Here is a 25,152-nt window from a genome sequence, read left to right as displayed (position 1 = left end):
TCATTGTTAGGAGCCCTGGTAATATGGTAAATTGACCCCAATCTCTCTCTCTTTTTTTTTTAATTTTAATTTTTTAATTGTAAAACACACATAGTATAAAACTTGGTATCAGTTCAGTGGTGTTAACTACAGTCCCAAGTGTCATGCCACCTTGGTCTCTTGCCTCTCTGTCTAGTCTCTGCAGCCTGGAAAACTGAAGGGGCTTGATACCAGCACCATTTGAGAACGTTGTGCACCTCACCTATGTTTATACTCCTTCACTGTAGTAGGAAGTTAATTATGTGGGATTTGCTCACCTGAGCCACATGGAAGATCCTAGTGTACATTTGGAAATCCCATGCCCCTTTCTGCCCCTGAGGAAAAATTCTTTCATGATCTAGAGTCAGTGTTCAGTTTAGTCTTGAGCATATGAGAATGAGTCACCCTAGGTAACTATGTAATCCCATTTATACCTTCCTTCCAACCTCCCCTTGATTTTTAAACCTAAGATACTAGATCCTGATTTCCTGTCAAGATCTTGTGACTAGGGACTACTTTAGGGCCTGGGCAGTGTTGAGATTATTTTGGAACTGGTACTTTCTGTTCTACTGAGAAAGAAGCAGTATGGCCTAAGTTTTAAAATTCAGACTATGTGTGGAATGTCTGTGGGGATGAAGAAACAAGTCAAATGCTTTTTTGGAAGGCAAGGGGAAAGTGAAAATTTTAAGCTAACCTGATTTTGTGGGGGAAATTTTGAGATTTTTAGAATATATACAAACCAGACATAACTGCTCTGTGATTTCTTTGTACACACAGAAGAAATGCTTGATATTGGGCTAAAAAGACATCGTTGAGTAGTTGTGTTAACTCATAAAATAGCTGAGTTCTTTTGATTCCAATTACCATTATCTAAACAATGTGTAACCACTACTTTTGTTTCCTCATTTATAGAATGAAAAATATTTCACTGGGAAATTATTTTAAAAAGAATACTTGTGAAGTACTTTGGAATCCTTAAGGTACTTTGAATGTGGTACTTAAAGAATATAAATCATTAATATTTATGTTTTCAGACCTGTGGGGGTATATGGCAGTGGGAATAAACCTCACAATACCCATTTTTCAAGACAGCGTGCATTTGGACACGCCGTTCTCCCTAAATGCTTATTTTAAATTGGCAGTGGTTTAGCCAGCAGTCGGGAATCTCACATAGCAAGCGTTTGGCACGCCTGTTTTAACCTGCACAGGTTCACTTCGCACAAAGAAGGGGAAGGTGGGGTTACATGGTGGAAGCACCCTGTTAGCCTCATTAACATATTTTGAATAACTGTATTTGAACATTTGCCAGCTAAGCTAGGCTGTTTGGATGCTTGCCAAAGGAGCAGTGGGAACTTGGGAGCCTAGCATAGAGATTTGAGCCTGTGAAATGTTTACTTTTTCTTCTTGGAGGGGAAACATTTTAGAAGTTGCTATTTAGGTTATTTCCCTTATTCTCCCAACAGAACAACTTTTTTTTTTTTTTTAATTCTGCAGAAATTTGAGATCTTCTCTTCCCACTGCCTCTATTTCTCTCTCTCTCTCTCTCTCTCTCTCTCTCTCTCTCTCTTTCTTTTCTTTTCTTTCTTTTTTTCTTTTTTCTTTTTTTTTGAATATGTACCTTAGGACTTGTCACAGAAATCCCTTTGATAATCTCTCCCGGATTAGATTGAATTCCTACTCAGCCTGTCTTTGGTCTTTGCAAAATTAGTCCTAAAGTCCTTTCTGTGAGCTGATCTAGAGAACCTCTTCTGCAGGCTCATCCTGTGAACACAAATGGTTGGAACAGGACAGACAGGATAGACTAGGGTGCATGTAGAGTCCATTCCTGCCCAGCGGATGCTTAGATCATAAAGATGCCAGCCTGGTTCAGCTCGATAGAGCACAGAAATGGTTTTTACATGGTTATAGTTTTGTGGCTTGTAACTGTGTCCAGAAATAACTCTTCTGACTTTGCATCAATACCTCTGGCTGAAACCACAACTTGGGGCTTTAAGTACTAGTTAAGGTAAATAATAGTTAAAGCTGTTAAAGCTTTAACTATATTAAGATTATAGCTATTTAAAAACTAGTTAAGGAAATAATAGCTGAAACCAGGGGTCCTTGGATATTGTGATGCAGCAGATTTTAGGGGCACAAAAACGAGGCAGCCCTTATGCTTAGTTCTGTAGTTCATTTGTGGGGGGCCAGGTTGAGGGAATATCAAAATCATCAGGGAGTTTTTTTTTTTTTTAAGATGTTATTTATTTGTTCATGAGAGACCCAGAGAGAGGCAGAGGCAGAGACACAGGCAGAGGGAGATGCAGATGCAGGCTCCGTGCAGGGAGCCCAGATGCAGATGCAGGCTCCGTGCAGGGAGCCCGATGTGGGACTTAATCCCAGGACCCCGGGGTCACGCCCTGGGCTGAAGGGAGATGCTTGACCCCTGAGCCACTAGGTGCTCCTAATAGGGAGCTTTTTCAGAAACCATTCACCTTGATTGTTTTTTCCTATTCACACTTATTGCAGTAAAGGGTGGAAGGACAAGGTAATGAGGGCGCATTTGCATCTACAATCTTTGAAACCGTGGGTGCTTTCCACTGGGTGGTGGTTTCCATAGTTTAGGCCAGTTTGCAATGCTGCCTCTTGCTTATTTACTCTTTGGAATGGAAAGATACAGCCTGATGACACCAACTCTCACTGCTCCTATGAAAGATTTTGAAGTAATATGTCAAATGCGCATTTAATAGGCTCACCAAAAGGGGTTTTCTGCCTGCTTGGAGCTTTTCTTTTCTCTTTATCTCTTTAAAGGTGGTTCTTAAGACCAACTTTTTAAAATCAGGCAAATACAGTATATCAAAAACAAGAAAGAACAAATTTGATTATAGCCATTTAAAAAAAATTTTTTTTAAATGAGAACTTAAGAAAGAACTCTGGTACATTAAATCAAGCCTTAAATTTTTAACACGTATTATAATGAGCATATGTGTTTATATTTTATATGCCAATCATGTGTATATAAGTATACATGCTTTTAGATTTCTAGACTGAAACTCTTAAATTTCAGCTAGCTTTTGTTGAATTTCATTGATTTACTTGTAATTTTGTGAATACTATGTGTGATTTATATATTTACATAATCACCATCTAGTATTAACTACGTAAATATATCTTGAAGTTTTTTTTTCTTAGTGATTCATAACAGCCTGCTTAAAAGAAAAAAACTATAGGTCATTGTAATTATAAAGCAATGTAGGGTTAATGAATACCTTTGATCGTTTCTGTATTTATATTTTTTATCATAAAATGTTAAATTTGTGTTTGTGGAGCTTCTCTGTTGTGTCCATTTATTGTGTTGCAGAAATATTTATAGAATATTACCAGTTCACTATTTAGTAGATGTTTAACATCTCAGAGGGTAGTAGATATAAAATCTATTTCTCAAACAGGTACTTACATGAAACAAACAATTTATTCAAGTCCTCTAACAACCCTAGTGAAACTTGAGTTCTGGCACCAGGCCCACATTTAAGCTGATTGTGTGTGTGTGTGTGCGCAAGCGTGTGCATGCACAAACAATACTAATCACTCGTAGTCTCTTTAGAACGTAGAATGTTTTTACGTGCAAATATGAGTTATTCGGTAGGTACATCAGATTTTGAAAACTAAACGAAATGTAAATTGTATTGACTTTTGTTTGTATCCCATTTAACTAATTTTAGTAACTTACTAGGTGGTATTTTTAGGGATACATGTAACTTCTTCATTGGTTGTGTTTTCCATATTTTAGTTACAAAGGGCTAGCCATGGAGTGTGAATGAAGAGGCTACTACCTTCAAGTATAGTGAGGATTGAGCTCATTTAACCATTGCTCCAGCTTATCCTCCCACAAGTATGCTCCCCAGCTCCCTGGCATATTTACATATTATATAATCCGGACTGGTTTGTCCTGTTTGGTAGGTTTGTTATAAACTGCAGAGCTAAGTAAATGTGTGATAACATTTTAAATGGCATTACAAGTTAAACAGTACTTGAGGAGTGATGTAGCAGAGGGCCCCAGCTGTCAGGTGCCCTGGGGTCAGCCTCCTTTGGGGCCGTTTCCGTTTTTTTGTGGGTAACAGGAAATAAACATGAAACTGTAGTAATGCCTGACCAGAGGACCACTCCTTTTTCCAGGTGACATCCTGCCTGTCATATCTGATACTGAACATGTCTCATACTGAAAGTAGACGTTGACTATGTCCATTAATGACTTTTGTACAGAAAACCAACAGGCAGAAACCAACATACTAAACTGTTTGTGCTCAGGATGGAAACAGGGAGGAAGGTAACTCAATGAGTTTTGTTCCCCTCCTCCCTCAGCGTCTAACAAGAGAACGTTGCCATGTGCTTGGTGATGAACATTTCTTACGGCTGCACAGTCCTGGGTTAAGCTGACACACGGTGCCTAACTTATCCCCAGTTACGGGCTACTGGGTGTTCTAAAGCATCCTCTGGCCTTACCTGTTTACCTTTATGAAAGGTGTGCATCTTATGTGAGTACTCTAAACCTTCTAGGTCTGTGCGTCCCCCTTCAATGCTGAGTGTATTCTTCTCACGTGCATTTACTGTTAGGCCCACTTGGAAACTGGGATCTAATGATGGGTGTGGAAGTCTTTTCTGGAAGGCCTCTCTCCTCCATACAGGGCCTCTCTGAGATTGCAGGGGTTCTAGTGCCCCAGACTGGTCGTGATGCCTGCCCCCCTGCCATGCTACATGCCTCAGCCTCTCACTCTCTCACCTGTTCCCATGTCAGAGCTTCTCTTTGAACCAAGAGCTTCTCTTTGTCAGACCTTAACTTGGAAGGTCTCAGTTGAATAGCAACCTGGTTTTTCCTTGTGAGTCAATGCTTAGTTTGAAGTATACTAAAAGAGGTTCTTATTTCTGTAGGTCAGGCAGGTTGCAGCCTGCTTGCGTTTTTAGTATCTCTGGTTAATAATGACTTTAGAGCATGGAAGAGGAACTGGCTCTTTTATGAATGTTGCATAAAACTCTGTGGCCTTGTGCAAATGATCTAACTTCACGTGAATCATGTCTGATAGACAGTCTGCATTTGTGTGGATAGATTCACCACCCTGTGTGCTAGTCTGAAATAATGAGGGACAGAATCATCCTATATATGGGACATACGTTTTTTTCATTATTTTTGCTGTTTTAAATTTGCTTTTATTGATATCAGAAATATATTTTTTATTCTTTTAATTTTTGAACTGAAGTTTTAAAACTTATATCCATGGAATTACCATATTTTCAATGGTTGATTACTGAAGTTTATAATCAGAAGATTGTGAGACCTTTAAAGGATAAAATGGAAAATAAAATTAGGTCGAGGACAAGGAATTCTACTTGGATATTGCAAAAATAGAAAAAAAAATAAGTGAATGAATAACTGGCAATGCAAACTCTTTTTCCTGTAAGTCCCTTTTTCCCAAACCCTTGCCATCATGCTAAAAAAAGTTTTCTTGCAAGTTGATTTTTCTCAGAATCCTGCTGCTTACTGTTAATAAGAATTTTTTTCATGTGCCAGAGTTTTGTTTTTCATGTGATTTCTGCATCAATTTGGGTCTTACTGAAAATATTTTTTTAAGTGCAGTGGCAAAAGTTATTGATAGTAAGCCAAAAGGAAAATTTAACATGAACTTCTGTACAATTTAGTTATAATGATGAGGGGAAATTAAATGCACTTTCCAAGGTGAATGATGTTAAATTATTATAGGAGAAATATCAATTCTAATTGAAGATGAAGTATGAGTGCTTATTTCCAGTTTCAAAAATGACATTTTTCACTTGCCACCTGGTGTCCCCCCCCCCCCCCCCCCCCCCCCGCCAGGATGCATATTTTTAAGGTTTCTCTGTCAGGCTAACACAAGGTGATGCTACTCACTGAGCCAGCTTACTGGAATGACATCATGGTTTCCCTGGGAATAATTAAACAGGGTAAAAATTCAAGTTTTTTAGAGGGTGTGATTGGGCTTCTTGAGCAATGTGATACCTTGGAGCAAACAAGAAAGTAACTGAATACTTTTAAGGGGATAGTGTTCTGTATCTCTCAGTCTGATAGGAATAAAGAAATCATGTTTTAGATACTGCTATTAAAACAGCATGTGATGTGTTCATCCTGTTAATTCCTTTTAAGAAATAATTTCAGAAGTGGTCAGGAACATCTTGTTCAGCAGTTTGCTGTGACTCCCCGACTTACTGGGAGGATCTCACTAGATTTGTTTGCTCTGTAAATCTCACAGTGGCCTTCGACCAAAAGGAATGAAATGTTACCTGACCTGCTATATCTGTCAGGATTCTGAGTTGAAAGTAACAGAAACCTTGGCTAATTTCGTCAGAAAAGGGGTCTATTAAAGTTATTAGCACACAGTCTCTCTGGGAAAGCCACAGGCCTAGCTTTGAAGCTCATCAGTCAGCACAGTGCCCCTGAGTTGGTCCAAGGAGCCGTGACCGTAGGCCCTGCATCTTACACTACCAACACCAGGGACACGGGGTAATGATCATTGCCGTTACTGCCGCTGGAAGCTGCATTTGCTGCCCCAACCCCAGACTCAGATTTTGTCCAGTTCTTATTTCTTGAGATTTCTTAAGATTTAAAATCTGGAATGAATTTGTTTGGTGAAGCCGGTGTACCTAAGTGTATACCTGCACTCTGTTACAGGGAAACTAAGAAAAAGCAATTACCGGAAATTTTCTGCTTTTGTAGTCTTAGGGTTAATGATTTTCCAAACATAGGGAGGGAGAGTTAAGGTGCTAGACAATCCAGAGGAATCCTATAAGTCTTCTCTTTCAGGCATATTGGGGGTAGAGGTAGGAGGATTCAAAACAAGGACAACTACCCTGCTGCAGAACTTACAATGTCTGCTAATAATAAATATAGGGAACAAATGTTATCACAAAACCCATAATTTCTCAGTATTCTCATATCAACAGCTTCCACGGACGTAAGAGGAAGTACTTTGTTTAAGAAACAGCTTTTATGTACTTGGTGGTGTTTTTGTTTTTAAATTTTTATCTCTAATCCATACAACAACAGCCTTGAAAAGTAGATGTTATTGCCCCCATTTTTACAGGTAAAGAAACTAGGGTTCCAAAGTACCTTCCCCAAATGACATAGCTAGTAGATGTCGGTGCTGAAATTCAGACTCATTTGTGTCTGTGCCAGAACCCCTGTGCTTTCTCTTGTATCAGCTTCCCCATTCATAGAAATTTTGTGGAAGAGCCCATATGGCCTCCCTCATTTAAACCAGAAATTTTTATGAGTGCTTCTGCATTGTTTCCCTTAGTCCAGCACTTGCCATTTATCATGAGTCTCCTAGGCTCAGGAGAGTGACTGGGGCTAGAGCTGGGCACCCATATGGTCATCCTGGAAAGGTTCGTTTGGGTGAGAGAAGGGATGCTGAGAGCTTGCAGAATACTAGTTTGATAAATGGACCAGAAGGAGAGGAACCAGCAAAACACACGGTGAGTTTTACTTGGTAGGAGGAGGTTCAGAAAGGAGACTTGTTCAGGGAGCCAGAGATCATGGTTTCAGAAGGAGGGTGTGGTTGGGAGTCAGGTGCTTCAAGAATCAAAATAGGATGAGGTGGGGGAAAATAGCCATTGAGGTGAACTGGCCAAGCAGGAAGTCGTGGCTGCCTTTTGTAATTTGAAATAGTATTCTCTGAATCTTACCCATCTCTGTTAATCAACCATGAAGTGTAATGATGGAAACACCACACAGGATTTTAGTTTCTCATACTCCATGGACATGTACAGTTTTGTGTTTAAACTTTTAATTCCTTTTTAAATAATGTTTTGGTAGTTGTTGGGGCCACACCTGTATAGTGAACAGTCCAGATGGACTGAGATTTCCCTACATCCTGTTCTGGAGTCACATTTGTTTTATTTAGAGGCCACTGTCCCTCAAGAATGTCTTAGATTGACTCCCTATCAGTCTGTTATTTTATGTCTGCCCACATAGAAGCTAATGGTCCACTTTCCTTCCTACTCACTCAGCCTTGTGAAATCTTCCAACCACTTATGCTATTTGTTTGTCTTTTTGCAAATCAAAGGAGCATCATTCATGTCACCTTAAAACATCCTTCTAATTAAACTTCAGAAAGGATGAAGGATGAGTGATTAAAATGTAGTTACTCATAGTTTATTTAATTCTTCTCCCGCTAGAGAACCTCTTCAGAGTACACAGGCATAGGAATAAAAATAAAAGTATTCCTAAATGGGTTACAGAAAATCATGGGGAAAATTGGAGAAGCAGTTGGAGTGGATTTTAATGTCTGTAAGGTTGTGTGTCCAGAGCATGGGCCCTGAGCAGGATGGCCTTCTCCTGACTGAAATGCAGCCTTATCTTGTCTGTTGTGATCAGAACACAATCTCTCCTTTATTCTGGAGTGATAGGATTTCCCTGCTGGCAGCCTGTTCTGGTTACTGCTGCAGCCCCGGTGCTCGCCGGTTCACTCCCCCTCCCTTGTCAACGCCAGTCCTCTCTGCCCTGCTCTGGCTGGCCCTGGGATCTGTAAGGAGGAGTGGGAGCAGGGAGATGAAAATAAAAGTTCTTCCTGCAGCTGCTTTTTAGTTACTTGTTTCTGTCCCTCATTTCCTCTCACCCCAGTGATGAAATGAATGCAGATGAAGGAGAGGGACATGGTACCTCATATTTTTAGTAATCTCTTCCTTTTCTCATCAACCCTCCCCACTCCCCGGGTCCCTATTCTCGTTCTAACCCTCCAATATCTATCTTTTCTGTTAGAATAGAAGCTCCCGAGGTAGAAAAACCATGTCAGTTTTGGTGTCTGCTGTGCCCCCCACTGCCAGCACAGGGCCTGCTGTCTAGAAGACACTCATGTGCTTGCTCGATGAGTGAGTGAGAGGAGGTCAGGGAGTGAAGCATCACGTCCGTCGGCATCATTCTGATTTCTTTCTTTCCTTTTTTTTTTTTTTTAAGATTTATTTATTTATTTATGATAGAGAAAGAGAGAGAGAGGCAGAGACACAGGAGGAGGGAGAAGCAGGCTCCATGCTGGGAGCCCGACGTGGGACTCGATCCCTGGTTTCCAGGATCGCGCCCTGGGCCAAAGGCAGGCACTAAACCGCTGAGCCACCCAGGGATCCCCATCATTCTGATTTCTTACTCTTCCCCCCAGTTCTCTAGCCCTGCAGGGAACCTGCCTCCTGGGCAGCAGCAAGAGGATGGCTCTCCCGGTGGGGTGCTGGACACATTTTCCTATGGTGCATTTTTCTGTATAGTGATTAGTCTGTTGGAACTTTATACTTAAGGAGGCTTTTGTGGGCTGGCCAGAGAAGTGAACCCTTATGTACAACATTGTTTCTATGGGAAAATGCTTTATGACTTCAAGCGAATCTACTTACATACAAACTTTTTTGTATTACAACCTTTCCTTGAGTTGGGGACTGCCATTGCATGATCTCCCATTCAGGCTCTTTATTCATTACGAATATATAAATGAACAGTAAGTCATTTCTTTGTAGAAGGACCAGAGACAGAAGTCTTTCCTTCTGAGATTACAAACTATTACATTAAAATGAATTTAATTCATCCAACATGGTAGTTTGTTTCCAATGTATTTATAGAGTGACTGGCATATACTGGGCTTTGTACAGAGGATTCACACGTGAATAAAATAGGGACTCTATCCTGGTAAGGTCACAGTCAGGTTTCCATTTTAATAGTAATTGGATTCATATATATCCCACAAGGTCACTTCCAGCTCTGAAATTCAGTAACTCTTTGGTTTTGAATTGCTGTATTCATTGGCTCATTTTCCTTGACATCCGTGGTTCTATTATAAAATGTATTTTTAGATAACACTAGAGAAAGCATTGAGATATGAGTAGCAATTAATAGCAGCAGTCTCGGGATCCCTGGGTGGCGCAGAGGTTTGTTGCCTGCCTTTGACCCAGGGCGCGATCCTGGAGACCCGGGATCGAATCCCATGTTGGGCTCCCAGTGCATGGAGCCTGCTTCTCCCTCTGCCTATGTCTCTGCCTCTCTCTCTCTGTGACTATCATAAATAAATAAAAAATTAAAAAAAAATAGCAGCAGTCTCACCTTTATAACTTTTAAGTAATTGTAAAACTTTTTATTATTAAGAATGGGAAATCCTGGAAAAAAAATTTATTTTTATTCTAGCTTTTACCATAAAAAATGAAGCCAGACACATCATGAGCTTGACATAAAAATATATTGAGTGATCGGGGCTTTACTCTGAAAGTGTAAGAATTCCACAAGGATAATATATATTTAGGTGTTGGGATTAGCAAATATTTTTGTTTTTTTCTAAATGCTTTCCTGTAATTTTTAAACAGTTTATAGCAAGTATATGTTAATTCCCCACTGCCACTATTGCACATATTCATATGTGCAATATATGTTATATGTGCATATAACACAATATTTTTTTCAGTTAAGTAAAAATATTTTAGGGAGGTATGCTTCTTTCCCCAAATCATTTACCCGTGTGTCTTAATAAATACTTGATGAACAAAACCTAGTTTCTGGGAGTTGTAATGTGGGAAATCTGAATGTTTATATGAGAAATTCTATAGCTATTTATAAAATATACTTAGAACCCCGTGGCATAAAAAATAAGCCTTTCTTGAGCTGAGTCGTGACTTGGGTTCTGTGTAAATGGTCTTATTCTGCACTGAGACTTGAAAAGTTACCTGGTAGTTAATTTCAAATATGTTTGAACCACAGACTTCCTTATTAGAGGATCTCTGGTTTTTAATAAAAGTCTGTAATTCAAGTAATATATTAACCATCTCTGGCAAGTGAATAAATGACTCCTCCTAGCACCTGGAGAAAAACAGGTACTCTATCTAGCTGCTAGAACTCCAGGTAGTGATCAGGGTAATCACTGAATCAGTGTTTAGAGTTAAATTTCCAAATACATTGAGTGTTATTTTTCTTCTCTGTAATAACTACTAATAAACTACATGTTTTATTGCCTTATTGGTTTCCTATTTCTCGCTTTAACACTTTTTTTTTAAAGGTTTATTCATTTATTTTAGAAAGAGAGAAAGAGGGAGATCAATCACACATGGGGAGGGAGAGGCAGAGAGGGAGAGAGAGAGAGAGTCAGAGAAGCAGATTCCCCAGGAGCAGAAGCTTGGAGCTCTAGGCGGGGCTTGAACTCAGGACCCAGAGATCATGACCTGAGCTGAAACCAAGAGTCGAAACCAAGAGTCAGAGCTCAACCAAGTGAGCCACCCAGGTGCCCCAGCAGTTTCTCTTAATGTAAAAATCAACCTCTACCTAGAATCTGGTACCCATAATTATGGGAGATTGAAAACCCACATTTGAGGAGTAGTTTAGTTTTAGAGAAAGAACAATTCACACATTATTCAGTATTTTGCTTATGTGTCCTTTGTGTATTCTTTGCTATCTTATTTAATAGAGAATGGTAACTCCATGCAGGTATACATCACTGTGCTTCTCTTGACAAAAAGAGATCATTATCTAGATAGCAAGAATCTCAAATTATTAAAATAAACTGGTTGCATATTAACACAGTTTAGTCAGTGTTTATTATTGTTTCACCATTATAGAAATTGAAATAGAGGTACTTCCACAAGTTCATTGGAAGATTGTTTGTAGTTAAGGTTTCCATTTTAGGAAAAGTCACATTGCAAAGTAATGAATCAAATTTAAAATGAGAGAAATAATGCCTTTCTTGATGACTGGCAAATAATAGATAAGCAATAAGTAATGGGTTCATTTATGACAAGGTAAATATTCAGATTTAGAAGGTAGGGTCATCTCAACAGTCCACAGGTCTGCACATCATGAGGCATTTTCCTCCTATTTGTGCCTTAAATATGTGCACATGGTGCAAAATTGGTAAGCTTTTTATCGTTTTATATGCAGTTCTGTTTTTCACTTTCATATGCTTTTACCTTTTTTCTTTTTCTTCTCTTTTACTTTTGCTTTTTTTTTTAAAAAAAAAAAAGATTTTACTTATTTATTCATGAGAGACACTGAGAGAGGCAGAGGCACAGGCAGAGGGAGAAGCAGGTTCCCTTTTGGGAGCCCAGTGCAGAATTTGATCCCAGGACCCCAGGATCATTACCTGAGTCAAAGGGAGACACTCAACCAGTGGGCATCCCAGGTGCCCTTCATTTGCTTTTACTCTTAAAATGAACTTTTGCTTAAGGTAGATTTTTATTTGTTATGAGTCAAGTTTTGCTTATACTTGAGTTTTTTCTAAGTTCACTGTGTATAGCAAAGCACACAATCAGAAATTTATGGTAAATATGACTCAGAAGAGGAAATTGTGAGCTTTCTAAAGTCTTTGGGTCTTTTTTTTTTTTTAAGTTTTTATTTATTTATTCATGAGACACACAGAGAGAGAGAGAGGCAGAGACACAGGCAGAGGGAGAAGCAGGCTCCACACAGGGAGCCCGACACAGGACTCGATCCCGGGACTCCAGGATCATGCCCTGGGCTGAAGGCGGTGCTAAACCGCTGAGCCACCTGGGCTGCCCAGGGTATAATGTTTTTAAAGTTGATCCATGTTGTGGCATATACAACAACTTCATTCCTTGTTATTTATATGGATATATGAATTTGTTTATCCAAAATGGATTAAACTTATTTTTGAATTGAAAATTTGACAATCCTCAAAGCCCTCTGTAATTTTCCCAGACTTCTTTCTCTTACCTCTATCCACATTCCACATATTTCATGGCTGGGTTTTCATTGTATAATTTTTTTGTTTTAAGGATTATCTCAAATGCTGTTTCCTTTCTGAATTTTTTTCCCTTGATTGCTTGAGTAATAAGTAATCTTCCTTTAGATTCTCACAGTTCTTCATCTTTGCCATAGTTTCAACGTGCACTTTGGTTGTTTATATGCTTGTCTCTCATTTCATATTTTAATGCATGAGACCGGGGACATTTCTGTTGCTATCAGAAATAACCCTGCAAATAGCCAAAAATCAATACATGGTTTTTAAAGTAATGAATGAGGTCACTGAAGATTACTCGGTATCATAAAATAAGGCTGTCATTGGTAGTTATTATTTCTAGTTGGGATGCCAAAATTTATCTCAGAAATTAAAGAAGATAACTATGTTTTTGGAACAACCCGTCTTCTCATTAGTGCAGTGACTTAGTGTCTGGTATATATTTGGAACTCAGTAAATGTTTGTTGAATTGGACCCAGTATCTGGTAACAGGACTGGGTAAATTTTCAGTGTCTCTAGAAAGGAAATTCTGTGTTTTCTTATGAATATATCTCGAAGCCCCAAGCTTAAAAGTGAGAGTGTATGTTGGTCAAATGAGGAAATGGTTTGGAGAACCTCTTTCCAGGAGCAGCTGCTTTTCACTGTCATTTTGGAAGTGTCATCTTCAGATATGTCAGTCAGTGTTTGCCTTTTTCTTTTCCCTTCCAAAGAAGTAAGTTCTGGTTACCACTGAAGACTAATGAAACAGACTGTAATTCGTTCTCTAAGTGTAAGGACTAAAGGTACATCCTTTTTGAAGCCCTGTTTGGACCAGCCTTAAGTCAGAGGTAGAATTGTAAATTCAGATGAAGGTCTTTAAGTTCTGACAGTGGGGCAGTTCACAAGTGCTCTTCTCCGGTGCAGCAAGGACCTTGGTTCTGGGCGTTTCCAGCCACATCTGCAGGGCTTTGAAAAGGAAGAAAGATGTTACTGGTAGGTTCTGTCTTTGAAGGATAAAAAAGAGTAAAAGGGGTTCCTGTCAGCATGGCAAATAACTTCGGATATTCTAGCGCTAATTAGTTTATGTGGTCAAAGGTCAGAGAAAGGAGGCCCAGGATTGGAAGAGGTAAGCACCAGACTTTTGGGGTTCTCTTGGTTGCTTTTTCTCCCATGACATTTGTCCCCAGAATAGGACTGTGCTGTTTTTAAAATTTTTTTTTAATCTTTTATATATTTTATTTATTCATGAGAGACACACACACACACAGAGAGGCAGAGATGCAGGCAGAGGGAGAAGCAGGGTCCCTGCAGGGAGCCCGAGGGTGGGACTCCATCCCAGGTCTCCAGGATTAGGTCCTGGGCTGAAGGCGGTGCTAAACCGCTGAGCCACCCGGGCTGCCCAGGACTGTGATGTTTTGGAGTAGATGCTGCTACTCCATCATTTTGTGATTATCTAAAACTTAGATTACTTAAATAGTTTGAAAATTTATTATAGTAGGAATTGTAATACAAAATTGTTATGGTTTTCATTTTTATCTTCTCTATTCCCATCCCTCTAAGTTACTACAGATATGCCAAATTTCCGTAACTATATACAATTAAGATATTTTAATTATATAATACATAAGCAGTTGTTCTTGCCAGTCAATTCCTGTGGAGGTTTTTCCTTATATTTTGTGCAGCTCTCAGATTTTTGTCCCTTTTTATTGGATAATAACTTACAAAGTTGTCTTTATTTCCTTTGTCTAAATTCAGATGGCTTTATGTGTACTTTTCCCACCTGATCTTTTATTTGCTTAATGTTTGCTGTGCCTCTAGAACTCATAAAGAAACACTGGGTGTGAGGACGGGAGGCGGGGGGCGCGCCTGGGTGGCTCAATCAGTTAAGCATCAGTGTCCTGGGATGGAGCCCCACGTGGGTGGCTTCTGTGCAGCGGGGAGTCTGCCTCTGCCTCTCCCTCTGCTCCTCCCTCTGCTCATGCTCTCTCCCTCTCTCTCAAATATATAAATAAAATTTTAATAAAAAAATTACTGACCGACCATTACTAAACATTTTCATTCATGGCACTGAGCAAAGATAGCATTTTCCCACTAGGTACATTCTTTACAAGGTAAAAATCAATGCAAGGTGAAAATATCCTATTGCTCCAGTCAGGTCGACCTCAATAATAAAAGATGAAAAAGAGAAGTTTGGTAGTGTTTGTTCTTTCACAAATTCATATCTGGAGAAATAACATAATATATACATGATTTCCTGATAACTGCCTTTGGTGTCCAAAATCTGATATTGTTGCATGATAATCTGACATTGCTTCCTGTTTCTGAAGGGATGATTGGATGTGAAGCCAAAATGCTTGCTAAACCAGGAAACTACTATTTCAGAATGCACAGGAACTCAGGCTGCTTGAGCAGTTGTGCGGGGACACAGGCTAACTGTAAACTGTACGGGCTGAATGTCTTCCCACTGTCGTGGCTGCTTTTAAAAACTGGCTCCAAATAAGTGAAAGGCCTAGTGTTAGCATTATAGTAGCATTAAAATTAATGAGCAAGAGAACTCAACCGAAGCCCAGTGTGCTCCCACCAGTCCCTGTAAGCATTCACGCAGACACTGGATAAGGACCGGCTCATGTGGTGATTGGTCAGCGGCCTGGTGGGAAGCAGGTTGGCAACAGTCCATGATTTGGGGGAACATTTGGTCAAAAGACTACTTACTAGAATATAGAGTATAGTGAGAATATAAGGGCCTGTAAATGGGGTGGGCAGGGGCTAGTACCTATACTTGAAGAGGAAAGAGGAGAGAATATTACCAAACCCCAAGAAAGATGGATTATGGAGAAATAGCTGTCAGGGCGCCTGGGTGGCTCAGCCGGTTAAGCCTCGGCCTTTGGCTCAGGTCATGATCCCAGGAGCCTGGGATGGAGCCCCACTTCATATCAGGCTTCCAGTTCAGCAGGGAGCCTGCTTCTCCCTCTCTGCTGCTCCCTCTGCTTGTGCTCTCTGGATCTCTCTATCAAATAAATAAATTTAAAAAATATTTTTAAAAAATGATTAAAAGAAAAAAAGAAATAGCTGCCTTGCAGAGACTGAGGTCTTCAGTCAAGGGACATGGCTGTCCATTGAGAACACAAGGATGCAGCCAGAGAATCAGTTCCCTGCCCTGAGGCCCGTCTGTATTATCCCCATTGGCCAAACCTGACCCAAAGCTAGAGAACAAGGTTGCTGCAGTCCTTCATAGTTCAGCCCTCCAGGCACAGAGCAGGATGGAGCTAGATGGAGGGTGGGGCTGGAGGGTGGGTGGCAACTGCCCACCCAGATCTCCTAAAAGATTCCTGTAGTGATTGGGTGGGGTATTCCCCCTCTTCCCTGTTGATACGATGGAACTCATTTCTGTGTCATTGGGTCTCAAAAATAGGTAAGGTTACCTAGTTCAGGCATGTAGAAAATGTCAGCATCTATTTTAATATTTTTCAGTTATGAGGAACTAAATCTTCAAGAAGCAGCCTGTTCTGTTGTTAAACAGCTCTAATTATTAGGAAGGATTGTTTTGCATTGGAACCCACCTTCCTATGACTTGTCGTGATTGCCAGTTCTCTCTTTTGGAGGTACACAGAAAAAGGCTACCCTCTTGCCATTTATCTTCTATCCTCATTTTAACTCTGTGCTGTTTAACAGTCATTCATTTATTCAACATATTTATCAAATGTCTGCTATGGGTTTGGGCTCGTTCTAGGTGCTGGATATTCAGCTGTGAACAAGACAAAACACTTGCATTCATGGAGCTTCTGTTTTCATGGGTGGGGCAGACATTGGGCAAATATATAATGTGACGTCCAGCGGTGATAACTGCTGAGACTATCCACTGCTAACCACCATTCACAAGAGAAAACTGTGGTTGAGTCGGAGTTAACCGTGTAATGCGGTTGCCCAAAAGCCTAACTCCTTCTCTGGCTGTGTAAATAGAATGCCCAGCGCTGGCGAGGTCATGTCCTCATCCGTATGATTAATATAACTGTTCAGTTAAAGAAAAACAGTGACACTGGATCATTCCTTCAGATTATCACAGATCAATAATTAGTATTCTTTTAGGATGTGTTTCAAATAATTGTGAGGCCCCCTTAATTATGTCATCCGCCTCACACTTCTCTATTTTATCCAGACCTTCTTGAGAAATGAAGATGTATTTTGTTTACAGTATTTCTCTCTGATACCAGGCTTATCAAAAAACATATTAGGATAATTGGACATGACACTGGAAATACAATAGGCTATTACTACCCCTCCCGTACCCAGTCTTACAGTTTATCGCCTTGAAAATCTAAGTTAGAATTTTGTTCAAATTGATCCCAAGCTTACCTCTGTGTGGTTTCCTCATTTTCGTATGTACCCTTTTCTTCTTTTCTGGAACTTTACTTTCATGTATAGGGAACTTGACAGTAGTGATTCTTTGGTTCTTGAAGAGGAGATGAAGCTAAAATTTAAAAGTGGCCTTTGTTCCCTCTTTTCAGGGTGGGCTCCCGTTTCCAGTTTTACGTTTCTTCCTTGATCAGATCCAGAACATTGAGGGGCCCCTGGGGGGCTCAGTAGTGAGCATCTGCCTTCAGCCCAGGGCGTGACCCCAGGGTCCTGGGATCGAGTCCCACGTGGGGCTCCCTGCATGGAGCCTGCTTCTCCCTCTGTCTGGGTCTCTGCCTCTCTCTCTGTCTCTGTGTCTCATGAGTAAATAAATAACATCTTGAAAAAAAAAAAGTCTAGAACATTGAGGCAAAATAGCAGCTGGATTATTCTACATTCTGACTTCTGTGACGGTTATGTCATTTCCCCCGGGATTTTAAAAGGGAATGGGAATGGCTGTGTGCCCCGATTGCTGCTCCTGCTGGCTGTACCCGAGGTCTTCCCGGGCCCTCTCTAGCCTCCCTGAAGTGCCTGCAGGGAGTGAACTCTTAGGTGTGTGTCCAGAGCATTAGTACATGTGTTTGGTTTGGTTTTTAATTTTTGTGAGCTTCCTGTAAGACTAGAGTATGGTTTTTTTTTTTTTAGAGGCCTCTGTATTTGTGGGTTAGAAAAAAAAGACGACAGTATTGACCTTATTCTTCATGGGAATATTTTTATTTTCTAAGGAGTTTGGTGTCCTGTTTTCTAGGACTTTCTGGATCACATATATAGCATCCTGACTGTGCTCAGATGCTTACGAGCACATACATCTTGCTGGCAGTGTGACCTTAAAGGGGACCGTTACGGAAGCTGTCTCGTGCTCTGTGCACCAGTATCCGCGGACCTTGTGGTTAAACCTGCCAAACCTGTGAAGTCAAGTGACTTTTAACTCAGGGTTTGAATTGACTGCAGATACTGGAGATGTGCCTGTGCTGACTGGGAGATCAGTGTATTAGCTGAGTTTAAAGACCAGAAGCTGTTTAACAATTTTCCTTGCTTTTCACATACTGCAGAGAAAAGGCTAAATCCCGTCTGGTGCGCGCTATCATAGGAATCTTACACTTTAGATTCATAAACAGTATGTTCGGGTTTTCTAGATTTGGCATTTGTTGTGTTCTGGGTTGATTTTATAGTAAGTGTCCAATTTCTTGCCTTTTAACTATAACTGAATTCTAGTTGACTAAAGGGGTAGAATTTGAATTTGTGTTTAGTACCTGCAGCTGTTACCAGGCTCATGTGGGCGTCACTGTCCCCCTGGGGTCTCTTCACAAACAGACATAGCGGTCATGCTCTGGTGAACACTCCCCTGGCGTACACCAGTGTTCTGGTGTAACTCCCTCTCAGGAGTGTCCTGGTTTGGAAGAGAAACTGTGTGGTTCCCTTGGGTACATCCCCGAGCCATCCTAGAAAGCACATGGCTCCCACTGTGTGTCATTGCTCTGACCTCTGGCCCTTTCTTACTCACCGTTCCCTACAACGACCAGAAAACCCAATGATCCTTGGAATCTGTTCATCTTCTTAAAGGGACATTTGATGACATACTTCCTTAGAAGGACAGGGCTGGTACTCATGGCTAAAGAGCAACTTCCATTATGTTGTGACATTGAAAACTCATTTTCTCAATGTAACTGAACTTTTCTTGCTGAACGGATCTGATTAAAAACTTTATACAGTGATGGATTTTTAGTAATATTAGCTGTTTAAATGCAGGATCTTTTAGGGGCACCTGGGTGGCTCAGTTGGTCAAGCATCCTACTCTTGGTTTTGGCTCAGATCACGATCTCAGGGTTGTGGGATTGAACTCATCGGGTTCCATGCTCAGGGCGAAGTCTGCTTGAGATTCTCTCTCTCTCTCTCTCTGTGTCTCCCTCTCTCCCTCTGCCCCTCCCCCCAAAAATAAATAAATAAAATCTTTAAAACAAAATAAAAAATAGGGGTGCCAGGGAGGCTCAGTCGGTTAAGCATGTCTTCTCTCAGGTCATGATCTCAGGACCTGGGATGGAGCCGCGCCCCCCCCCCCCCCCCCAAATCAGGCTCCCTGCTCAGCAGGGAGTCTGCTTCTCCCTCTCCTTCATGCTTGTGCTCTCTTGCTATCTCTCTCTCTCTCTCAAATTAATAAATAAAATCTTTGGAAAATCAAGTAAAATTAAAAATAAATGCAGAATATTTTAACCCATGGGCTTTTGCAAGCCACATTGCATCTTGTTCCATCCAAATGCTGACTGCTGTCTCCTCTGATAGTAGCTCCTGGAGGGCAGGGACCCACCCTAGCTTATTCATGTTGCCTCCCAGCACTGACCATTCAGTAGGTGTGGCTGAGAGAAAGAGGGAGGTATGGGGGAAAGGAGGGCTGTGAATTAGCCCTACTGCTTTCTGCTTCCCTTTTAAGAATTGAAGTGTCTGAGCTGCATGTCTAGGAGTATGAAGGGTAGTAAATATTTTAGGAAATGGCTTTCCCAATTTTCTGAATAGGACACATCATTTAGTTTCCCAGGGTTGCTACTCTCCAGCCGAACTTCTCAACCTCAGCACTATTCACAGGCTGGCCTGGATGATTCTGTTGTACGGCTGGCTCCGTGTGCATCATAGGACACTGAGTTAGCAGCATCCTTGGTCTCTACCCACTGGATGCCAGTAGTATACCCCACCCCCAGCTCTGACAACCAAAAATGTCTCTAGACATTGCCACATGAACAGGAGGCAAACAGAGACCTACCTACTTCTTGACAACCATTACTGTACAGAAGTTCCTGTCTTGAATAAATGCAGACCAAAGAAACCAGCAAATAATAGAAGTTTGGAGTTGGAAGGGAACTTGGAAATCATCCCCCATGCTGTTCCTCCCTGTGCTCCTCACCCCACCCCCGTTGCAACACATACCACTGTTTTATCCCTAAAGAACCTTATGACCCAGGGGAATTATTGAATATAAAAAAATATATAAGTATTTGAAGTAATAATTGATTTTGGACTGTAGACTTATTTTTGTTCACACATCCTTGGAAAGAGAAGTGTCTCCTCACAGATCTTTGGAAGGAGAAGTATTTCCCTCTAACCAACTCGAAATAAGAAAACATAAGCTTCTGGAAAAAACATAAGGGAATAATGATTCATATTGCAGAAAAATGAAAGGGTAGCACCACTAAAAAGGAATTAAAGACGTATATTGAACATTTGTTCAGATTAAAAAGAATAGTGCAAACTCACTAGGATATGGCTAGGTTTTTGGCATAGGCTTGTGGAGCTGTATGTGCTTCATATTAGGCTATTTTAAGTGCACGTATCTAAAAATAAACAGAAGAGTATTTAATGTATATAATTATTTGGCTTTTTCAAAATGACTTTTTACATCTAGTTATGATAATGGCCTACCCGATGAGATATTTCTACTGTAGGTTAAGTTGTATTTTATAAGGATATTTTCTATCTTGCTAAGAATTCTCACATAAAGGTAAGAACTCCAAAGTAAATATTAGCTGCTTGTGGTTATTTTAAGACTCATCTCCAAAAAAAATAAAAAATAAAAAAGACTCATCTCCATAACCAAGAGAATTTGGTTCTCACACTTTGTACCTTTTGATTACAAACAGCTCTAAACAGGTTTATGTTGTACTTCATCGAAGATTATAGAGGATCGGCAGACTGAGACGCTTTGGGACTGAAATTGGGCAATTCAGAGTTTCTCATGCGTGCAAGCCACCTTTTGTTTTGATCCCTGTCATTCTTGGTCAGTCTGTCTCAACATTCTGCTGGAAGGACTGTCCTGAGTGAGGACACAGAGAAAATGGCAGGATACTGAGCCACCAGGGCCACACAGTACCTGCTGTTGGAGGTAGGGTAACATCCAGTTGGCAGACTTTGGTCAGAACTTTTAGTTGGAGAGTCATGTTTAGAATCCGTTGGTCCTTTCTTGTAGTGTAGGTTTGGTTTCATTTAAGCACAATACAGTCACAAACTTAAACAAGAAGAATGTTTCTGAAAAATCATAGGTATGTTCATTTTTAATAAATCGAAGTATCAGGAGAACTTGCCAATTAAATTTATCCTAATGATCTGGTTCCCTATTGCCATCAAAAGACACTGTGATCACAGCCATGCTCTGATTTATCTTTTTTGTATAAGCTGGAGCGTTTTGTTATTGTTGTTGTTTTTTAATGTTCTGAAACCTATTTTGTGTGATTCTCAGTGAAAACACTTTCAACCATGTATGTTGGTAATTTGTTGAAAATTCATAACTGAAAACCTGCCACTCTGCTTTTAGTACTTGAAATCCCTTTGCAGAGAGACATTTTTCTCAAAACACATTGTTCGGAGGACCTCAAAAAGTTCATTATTGTGGCAAGAAGTCCTTCCTGAACTTTGGATCATTACAATAGTATGCTGATTTATGTCAAGAGTGGATGCAGACTTGAATAACTGTAGAGTCCTGGCAAATGTGAACATGTCAGATGTCTTGGCACAGTTCGGGGGCAGAAGGGGACTTTCCCACTTCTTTATGTAATCCACAACCATAGTATGTGGGAGTTTTATGAAATTTCTTCCGTTATACTGAAATGCTTAGCTTTTCATACCGTACATGCTGCACAGTGAGAGCAAGCTCTGTGTATGTATGCATATATTTAAATGAAAAAGAAAAATGAGATCCAAGAAATTCCTTAAGTTTGCAGTGCTGATTATTTTTAGACTGTGTTCATGTGTTCCAAAAGATCTCTTTTAAGTCAGTTGATTGGAACTTGGAACAGAACTTCCCATAGAAACAATAGTATATGTGGTGGTAAATTTTCCAGATGAGGCCTCAGAGCTTATTTAACCCATCATATGCTAACATGCTTTGCAGTACAAGGGGCAAGGTTGTGTTGCCTGTCAAAACAGTGTTTAATATTATTCAAATTGCAACCTGTTTCAATACTAGAAATTAAATAAAATTTAAGAATTTTTAACAAGAAATAAATTTTATTTCTATTAAAAGGTGGGTTTGAGGGAAAGTAATTTAAGGAGACTTGGTATGGTAGAGAGCTGCAGGGCGACCTGAAGATGCGACACTTAGTGTAGTTTGGGCATCTTGGACATGTAAATGGACCCCTTGAGCCTCAGTTTCTTCAAATGTTGTGGTTGTGAGGGTCAGAGCAGAAAGTGCTCGTGATGGTGAACTGTAATCTGCAAAGCTCTTTACAGATACTCAGTGTAAGTTCTTTCTTTCATTATGAAAATCCTATGACTTGATCTTTCTTTTTCTTGACGTACGTGTAGTGGTAGCAAAACTCTTTATGCCTAACAGTAATTAATAGGATCCCATTTAGCTCACAGACACAACAAATGCATAGTATTTTGGCCCGTTTCGAAGACAATAACATTTGCTTTTTTGAGACAGATGAAACTCCCAGAGTAACCTCTCTCACACATTTTTCTAGTCTCCAGATCTCTCCTGTCCTTTCCTTGTCTGTGTATCTCTTACTTAATCACCTTCTCAAATTTCACACTAGGGCTCACACTCTAGGCCGGCCCTCCCCGTGGCCTGGCCTCTGTCTGACCTGTGCCTCTGGCCTCAGAGCAGCTCCTTGCTGCTAGCAGACCCTGCAGTTGACCAGCTCTGACCGGGGGCCCTCTTCTGCGTGGGGTCTCCCTGGACACCAGACAGAGGCAACCTGTCCGGGAGGACCCGGCCTTGCTACAGTGCGGCTGGTGTGATAGGCCCAGCCTGGGGCCCCGGGGCCAGGTGTAAGGCTAGAAATGCTTGGGCCTGATCTCCCAGACCTGAGGAGCTTTTCTGGTGGAAGTGGGGTCAGGAAGCAACAAGGGGACTGTGGCCATCACAACAGAGCAAAGCTTTCCCATTTGCTGCCTCATTCACTGGGGAAGCTGGGTGGGGGGACTACTGTATGCTTGTGAGAGTCACAGTAACTCACCAAAGAAGCAAATTGAAAGGGGCTTATGAAAGTATTATTTTTTGGGTCAGAGTTATAAATTTAAGACCAAACATTAAAATAATAACATTTTATACTAGAACAAGTCTTAGAGATCAGGAAATCCAACTTACTCTTTTTAGAGTGGAGTCTTAAGCTGGACGGCTTAACTGATTTGTAGGTGTCTCATGCCTTCCAGTTTGAAACATTTCATAGGACATCCCGAAGACTCTACGTCTGCGCCTCACTATCCCTCTGTTTTCTCTATAAGGTTGGCATGGATTTTGCACAGCTGTGTGTTGGGATCCCTGGATCTGCCTAATAGTCTACAAAGACCAGAAGGGAAGGAGTAGGGAGCCTGCTACACAGTCTCTGATTCCTTCTCCCGGCATAGTCTGAATTAGTGATATTTATTAAAGAAGGCTATTTGTAGACGTTGTAGAGAAAAGAAGTCTGACACAGTTCCTGTTCTTTCAGAGCTTACAGTACTGTATTGTATATCAGTAGAGGGAGCTCATTCTGGGCCTTGCGGCACCCACTGAGTAGGATATTAGCGCACCGAGTTCTAGTTTTGTTTATTCCACTGATTTTTGTTAAGACTTAAAATTAAATTGTTCTTTTTTTTTTTTTTTTAAGGTTTTTATATTTACTTGAGAGAGAGCACACAGGTAGGCAGAGGGAGAAGCAGACTCCCTCCTGAGCAGGGAGCCCCATGAGGGGCTCAATCCCAGGACCCTGAGACTAAGACCTGAGGCTGAAATCAAGAGTTAGATCCCCAGCCGACTGCGGCACCCAGGCACACTGAGTTCTCGGGCCTTAATTTTCTTATCCATGAAATAAGATTAAATTCTGAAGTCTTTATATCTGTACTTTTTGTGAGTCATGTGTCATGATACTTTATTTTAATCATTGGGCTTTTGAACCCTATTATTTATTTCAAGAAATTCTTAGCCAGGATGTGGACACTAATTAATTTATATGCTGATGTGCTAGACAACGTAGCAATTTATTGAACCACAGGCTTGAAAGTGTCTGGAAATGTATAATGGTCCATAGCTTCAATTTTAAGGCAGAACTAGATCCCAAACCCCTATAAAATAATTTGGATTATTATATACCTCATTAGGTTTATAGAATAGAATATGCCTACTTTTGAATATTCACAGGCTTAGAAAGTAGAAAATGATTATTATAAAGAGATTTTGACTTTACAAAGGGATTTAACCACTGAACTCTTTGCAGTAGTGAGTTCTTGTGCATATAAAATATAATACGGTTCGCAGAAGCGTAGTTTATGTGCATCCGGGATATATGGTGGTTTATGTTTACAGTGCGTAGTTCTCCGAGGTCATGCTGAGCATGTGCATACCAAATATGCTTTCTGTTACCTAACTGGGAATTTTGTGTGGTTTGAGAGGCTTTTTTGCAGTCGTGTTGGAATTTTACAGACCTTTCTGCCCTCACTCTCGGTGTTTCTCCCTGTTCATGCAGCATTTGGGAGATCATTTAAGGTCATTGGATGAGGCACCAGTTAGGAGATGAACCTCTGAGTGGGGAGGTCGGATACTTTCTGTAGCAGCAGGAACACAGACCATGTACAGTTTTAGGCTCCATCGCCAGGACTGCCTTCAACTAGCTTTAAGCAAGGTACTTAACCCCTCAGAATCTCAGTTTTTCATTAGTAAAAGTGGGAATGATAATAACAATAATAATAGTATTAATAATGCTCATATGATGGGTGAGGGCATTTATCTTTTCTGAAGGAGCTGACGTAAAGCAGACACGCTGCCTTCTCCCTGCAGCGCAGTGGCGGGGAGCAGCCAGACAGCAGGAACGAACTCTGGGAGTAAGTTCCTAAGGCTGCCCTGCGGTTTAGGCTAGAGAGCTGCTGGTCTAGCAATGTGGGATGGTCTGGTACGGTGGTTAAACCCTTGACCTCTAGACCCAGGAGCCTGGGTTCTCCCTATTAGCTCTGCGCTCTTGGAAAAGTGAGTTATCTGTTTACTGCCTCAGTTTCTTGATCTGTAAACTGAGGCTATTAGCACTTCAGTCGTCAGGTTGTTGGGAGATCCCATGCTAATCTGTGTAGTGTTCAGAACAGT

The 25,152-nt window shown here is 40.7% G+C and overlaps 1 protein-coding gene and 1 long non-coding RNA gene across 9 annotated transcripts in view; one reads left to right on the top strand and one right to left on the bottom strand.

Annotated features, from left to right (window-relative positions):
- The window catches only part of GAB1 (GRB2 associated binding protein 1), a 115,404-nt gene that overhangs the window by 18,640 nt on the left and 71,612 nt on the right, over positions 1-25,152 (top strand). The window lies entirely within an intron of this gene.
- LOC140611601 (uncharacterized) lies at positions 10,071-24,135 on the bottom strand. The gene is made up of 2 exons (XR_012012699.1): positions 17,070-24,135; positions 10,071-13,682 (listed from the first exon to the last, which is right to left on the bottom strand). It is a non-coding gene; the product is annotated as an uncharacterized lncRNA (long non-coding RNA).

The sequence above is a fragment of the Canis lupus genome, chromosome 20, assembly GCF_048164855.1.
Source record: "Canis lupus baileyi chromosome 20, mCanLup2.hap1, whole genome shotgun sequence".
Classification (NCBI taxonomy): domain Eukaryota; kingdom Metazoa; phylum Chordata; class Mammalia; order Carnivora; family Canidae; genus Canis; species Canis lupus.
This window is presented reverse-complemented; position numbering and strand designations above follow the sequence as displayed.